Genomic DNA, 7021 nt, shown 5'->3' with positions numbered 1-7021 from the left:
GATTTTCATACTGCAAATGTTTGGATTAGTGTTGGGGAGGTAGAATGGAGGTAGAAGGATTTAATAACCGCCAGGCAATTCACACATCTGATAAAAATAATAAAAAACCTTTATTCTAGTGCTAAAACAGGAATTTAATTAAGTAGAGAAATCGTGACAAGTGACGATGCACAATAACGAAACGGTTTGTTTACTTATCAAGTCGAATTAAAAATAATGACAACAAATTAGATTCATATCAATAGTGTGCAGTTTCTGACAGATTAAAAACCTGTATTAGCTTTCATGAAAGTGATACCACACATCCGCTTTCTTTCGTCTTTTGTTTTGCCTTATCGAATGCAATTTAGGTTTCAGTTTCAATGTAATAAGGATATCCGTTTGTCAAATAGGTATTTAGAATCAGGCAATTTAATTTGTTATTCAAAAGCAGGGAGCGTAAATAAGAAGCGTAAGATCCTAGAGATAGTTATGACTATGTATTAAGAGTATAAGTGTTTTGGCATATCTAGAGCTGTAAACTTATACTTGTATTTATTTAAAGAATAAAGAATACAAAGAATAGGGGCGGATTTAACATTTTTGACATTGCATGGTCACCAAATGGCCATCGAGTTGTAAACAAATCTCTTTCAGCAGCCCATGACCATGACAGAAGCGCGTTCAGAAATTTATGAGCGCGAATGAGAGGAGAGTGTGCTACAGTACGCGTTTCTGGAACTGCAAGAAGGTTATGGTCTAAATTCCTGTTTGGAAGTAGAAGTAATATCGATCTTGCTAGCAATGAAGTAATGTAGCCGACTGCATTGCTGCAAGTAACGTCAAGAAGTTCATTTTATTGCTGCCGTAGTGCAGGCATTGCATGCATTTTTTTTGAATCATATTAGTAAAAAAGTAAAATTAAATGGTAAGCTGGCCTAGCGGTGAGAGCGTGCGACTTGCAATCTGAAGGTCGCGGGTTCAAACCCCGGCTCGTACCAATGAGTTTTTCGGAACTTATGTCCGAAATATCATTTGATATTTACCAGTCGCTTTTCGGTGAAGGAAAACATCGTGAGGAAACCGGACTAATCCCAATAAGGCCTAGTTTACCCTCTGGGTTGGAAGGTCAGATGGCAGTCGCTTTCGTAAAAACTAGTGCCTACGTCAAATCATGGGATTAGTTGTCAAGCGGACCCCAGGCTCTCATGAGCCGTGACGAAATGCCGGGATAACGCGAGAAAGAATATAGTAAAAAAGAAAATATAACGTACATAATCCTTGTCCGGTAATTCCACTTCTATTCTCACTAGATCGATATTACTTTGAACTTTAATTTTGTTTATAAACTGTTAGTAAACAATCCCTCGGCTAGTAAACACTTACGTATTGCGAATGGCACAGAAGCCGGTGAGGTAACTGTTATATACTTACGCGGGTGACGTCACGGCGCTGGCGCATACGGGCCTGCGGTGACGCAGCATCACTGTCACTATCAGCCGTATTCGAATAATGAGATACGTCAAATACTAGATATTGAAACGATATGGATGGAATATGTCAGTGTCAAAATTGACGTTTCTTCAAACAATAACGTCACTTTTGACACTTGTTTGACACTGACATATCCAATCCATATCATTTCAATATCTAGTATTTGACGTATCTCATTGTTCGAATATGGCTGTATCTCTATGTTAATTTTCAGGGAAATGGGCTTTCACGTAGGTATCATTTTGATGCGGATCCGCATGCCGCTGCGGCGTGTGAGCGGGGCAGCTGTATGCACGTTTATAAGACAAAAGTTTGCCTTTCTACTACCTCCTAATAGAATTTATTTTAACAAACAAACAAATATTTATTCATTAAAACCAAAAATATTACTTTGCTAATCCGCGAAAAGATAACGTGCTAGCCAATCAGTGCTAACCCGTTATACTTACTTGTGTATTTTTTACATGCAATTAATTAATTCCGCAAAGTAACGCCTCTATTCACTAAATATTTATTCAGCAAATAGGCGACTGCGGCACTTTTACATGTCTTTGTACAAGGAATAAAAAAAATACAAAATTACAAAAAACTAATTTAAACAGGTATTTAAATGACGAGTTAATATACAAAAACGAAACACAAATCCTGCAAATAAGACACCTATCTATTTTTTTAATCATCAGATTAAGATCCAGCAGATACAGATGTACCTCTGTAATAATCGTATTTTCACGGCAAACGTACGAACGTGTCTTGCTATTTCACTACAATTATGCACTACATCTGATCAAGATATTCACAAGAGACGACACGTACTAGATCCATTCTAGATACGTTATAGTTTAGATATCAACTAATTCTCTTTTGCAGCGCAATTCGGGCAACCAATGTCACATTTACGTTACATAGAGTAAGACATCTATTAGATCTGAACTGGATCTCTGAGTCCTGAGGAAATCGTTCAAGAGTGTCTCCAGAATCGCGCAAATGTCAAATTTGACAAGTTAGATCTTAAACATATCGTTATCGTATCTTGGTGATGTCTAAAAGATATGTAATAGATGTCTATTTCAAAATCCGAATCGGGCCCCTGTACCAGTCGCCATCAGATATAGGTGCTCACAAATATCTGAACACGCCTCTATTGTCAGGGCGTTAGAGTGCGTGTTCAGATATTGTGAACACCTGTATCTGATGGCGACTGTACATTTACGCCCTTTATTAGGGTTCCGTACCCAAAGGGTAAAACGGGACCCTATTACTAAGACTTCGCTGTCCGTCCGTCCGTCTGTCACCAGGCTGTATCTCACGAACCGTGATAGCTAGACAGTTGAAATTTTCACAGATGATGTATTTCTGTTGCCGCTATAACAACAAATACTAAAAACAGAATAAAATAAAGATTTAAATGGGGCTCCCATACAACAAACGTGATTTTTGACCAAAGTTAAGCAAAGTCGGGAGTGGTCAGTACTTGGATGAGTGACCGTTTTCTTTTTGCTTTTTTTTTGTTTTTTTTTTTTGCATTATGGTACGGAACCCTTCGTGCGCGAGTCCGACTCGCACTTGCCCGGTTTTTGCATCCGCTGTCCCATAGCCCATAGGTATACACATTTAACTACCCATTACTTGCCAACTGAAGATAAACATTCGCAATCTATTCTTACCCATCATTGAAAGAAACAGATAAATCCTCCCCCTTGCAATTTCCCTAATGCAACCCCTAGCCCCTACGGGGTGTTATCGGCCCCTATTTAGGGGTATTTAGTAGAGATGCCCCGAATAGTGAATTTGGCCGAATACCGAATACCGAATATTCGGCCCCTCTCTCGGCCGAATACCGAATATTCGGCATGACATGCGAATATTTTGAGTCACAATTATTATGAAAATTGTTTGCCAATTAACAAAGCACAATGTTTGCTAAGATTTATTTCATGTTGAACAGAATTAATGAATGTAGTTAGAGTCAATCAAATCAGACCCATGATAAAAATAAAATATTTTGTAAGTAATCAAGAAATGCTCAAAAACGTGCCTTCGTATTTAACTACTTTCCAAGAATACATTTTAAATATTAAATATACCTAGATTTCGTTTATTTTTTGTGTAATATTTCTTTTTAGGTAGGTGCAACAGATATTCGGTATTCGGCCGAATAGTAGGCAATATTCGGCCGAATACCGAATATTCGGCAAACTGGCCGAATAGGCCGAATACCGAATAGTTGCCGAATATTCGTGGCATCTCTAGTATTTAGGCGATAGTGTAGGTCTAACAGATGGTAGATTATCGGGATTAAACTTATTGCGGGCTGTGACACGGGATTTTGTGAAAAGCTCCCAAATTTGGGCACGCTGCTGTGAAATTGGATAGGTTCTTAAATCTGGCGAGTACTTTCTATAATTACATCGAGGGCTTAGGAATTATGGGCCCGATTCGGATTTTGAAATAGACATCTATTAGATATCTTTTAGACATCACCGAGATACGATAACGATATGTTTAAGATCTAACCTGTCAAATTTGACATTTGCGTGATTCTGGAGATACTCTTGAACGATTTCCACAGGATATGACTTAGAGATCCAATTCCCATCTAATAGATATCTTACTCTATCTAACGTAAAAGTGACAGTGTTTGCCCGAATTGCGCTGCAAAAGAGAACTAGTTGATATCTAAACTATAATGTATCTAGAATGGATCTAGTACGTGTCGTCTCTTGTGAATATCTTGAAGTTCGAATACGGCAGTATGTCTGCGTTGGGGGTCAATAATTTCTTGGTAAATATGTCGAAATAGACTATACGTACTTGAGGTGCTTTTTGTACTTTTATAAAGAAATAGAGTTAGACTAAGAAAAGTCTGCAGCGATTTTGATAGCACACGCAGTGTAAGTGTTATTTATCGTCATATTATTATAGAAATGAGGTGGACTATCAAAATCGCTGCAATCTTTTCTTGGTCTAACTCTATTTCTTCACCACAGTTCTCTATTTCTTGACAACCAAGTGTCAAAGTTAACGTCCCATGTGACCACAGATAACGTAATGTCTCGTGACAGCGGTCACGGTCGGCGCGTACGCAGCTTGTGACGTCATTACGCATGCGGGTGCAGTAAAGGGGTTACTGCATCTATCATTTTTCAGGACACTTTCTACGGAGAGGGACAGAGTAAGGTATATGCATCAGTCATGCTTTTGACGACCAGTCTGGCCTAAAGGGTAGCCCTATGAAGCCGATGGTCCCGGGTTCGAATCCTGGTAAGGGCATTTATTTGTATGATGATACAGATATTTGTTCCCGAGTCGCGGTTGGTTTCTATATACATATGTAAGTATTTATATATTATATATATCGTTGTCTGAGTACCCACAACACAACACAAGCTTTCTTGAGCTTACCGTGCTGCCGTCCTAGTCTAAAAGGCAGTTTTTCGACAATAGCTAGTCTCGAGATAATCGCAAAAAACCAACCCAAACATCTTTCTTGAATTTCTACGAAACGGTAAAACTTTTTCCATTTTTTCTTTTTGTATGTGGTAGGTATATATATGTACTTATTTTAGGTATTTATAGTATGTTTCTAAATAGCTCAGTTTTTTTTTATTTTATAAAAAACACTTTAAATTAGTATTAAGCTTAAAAATGAGTAGGTCGTACTAGTCAAGAAGGCGGTAAACATGCGTTATGCGGCGTTCTAACTTAGTTCCGAAGTAGAAACTAGGTAAAAATGCCGTATATGTCACATGCTGCCTTTTTGCTTAGTACCAATGAATAATTCGCACTTGAGATCCTAAGTTAAAAGACCCTATAGCAGCTATTCGGCCTTTTTGGTTAGTATACTAGGAAAAATTATGAATTTGACCAGATTTTCGACTAGCGTGCTAGTGTAAAAAAACGTATACCAACAAAAACACCGAATATACGGTTTTATAGATTAGTATTTATGGAAGAAATGAGAACAAAAAACAGTCACGTAGTTTAAATGTTTATTTATATACGAACAAAAAACGCCATACTAGTAGGCTATTATTAAAAAAACGAGATCCAGCAATTACTTTTTGGATTATAATCTCAATTGCCATACAAAATTAACATATAAATTGGGTTATTCCCACTAGTTACGATCAAGTTGTTACCAGTGGTAACTAATGGGAGTAGTTACCACTACAATCTTGTTAGGGTTCAATAAAGCCTCAATATTTATAGTATTCTACTTATACTGTTTTTATTACTATTGAACTGTAACAAAATGTTGGTGGTAACTACTAGGAATAAAATCCAACCTTTTACCAGTGGTAACTACTGGGAAACAAATCTCATTAGTTACCACTGGTAACAACTTGATGGTAATTAGTGGGAAAAACCCGATCTATGTGTTAATTTTGTATGGTAATTAAGATTATAATTCAAAAAGTAATCGCTGGATCTTGTTTTTTTAATAATAGCCTGGTAGTATAGTGTTTTGTGTTCATATAATAAACAAACATTTAAACTGTACTGTAAAAAAATGTTGGTGGTAACTACTAGGAAAAAATCCCACATTTTACCAGTGGTAACTAGTAACTACTGGAAAAAGAAGTTCCCAGTAGTTACCACAAAACTGAGTTGGTGGTAGCTACTGGGAAGAAAAGTGGGATATAAATTCCCAGTAGTTACCACTGGTAACAACTAGGCGGTAGATACCTAACTAGTGGGAATAGCCCCATAATATGTAACAAATTTTTAGTGTACGGCCTTTCTGATTTTATTTGTATAATAGACTACATTTACTCGACTCTACTAATGACATTACATATACTTCTAATGAGCATGAGCAACGAAACTTACAGAGTCCGCAGTAAGCTCAGCCGAATTTTTACTTCCCATAAAAACGGAGATTCGTACTCATTTTAAAACAACGTGTTGGATTGTACTAAATTGCACATACAATGACATGAGGTATATCTATGCCAGTACCTAATTAGTTTATATTCCAACAAAACTAATGAAATAGAGGAAAAATAAGTTTTGTATGAAAAACTTATTTTCGCTCTATTTTTTTCCATGGTATCTGAAGCTACACATTAATTACAGGCATAGATATACCTTGTCCTTTACTGAGTACAAAATTTTAGAGCAATCTAGCTAATCGTTTTAAAATGAGAGCGTAACTACAGTTGTATGGAGAACCCAGCTTGCTGCTGACTTAAATCTTAGCAAACATTTATCTTTGTAGGTGACCAGTTTTTTTATTTATACACGTAACTCAAAAAATACATAATGTTTTACCGAATTCGTGGCATCTCTAATATTTATTTTAGTTTGTTATCAATAGGCATGGAACCATCGCACGGTAATACGTTAGCGAATTATGTAGTCTACATTAGCAATAGAATTAATACGAGTGTATTAATTCCTGCACATACTCTGTCATTTATTTAATTCTAAAACGCCTTTTAGCGGTTGTAATTAAAAATTAGATTCACAATAAAATTATTTTTCTATTAGATTACAAACTCATAGCTTTGACTATTTTAACATACAACTATTATCTAATACACAA

The sequence above is a fragment of the Cydia fagiglandana genome, chromosome 17 (genome assembly GCF_963556715.1).
Source record: "Cydia fagiglandana chromosome 17, ilCydFagi1.1, whole genome shotgun sequence".
NCBI classification, from domain to species: Eukaryota; Metazoa; Arthropoda; class Insecta; order Lepidoptera; family Tortricidae; genus Cydia; species Cydia fagiglandana.
This window is presented reverse-complemented; position numbering follows the sequence as displayed.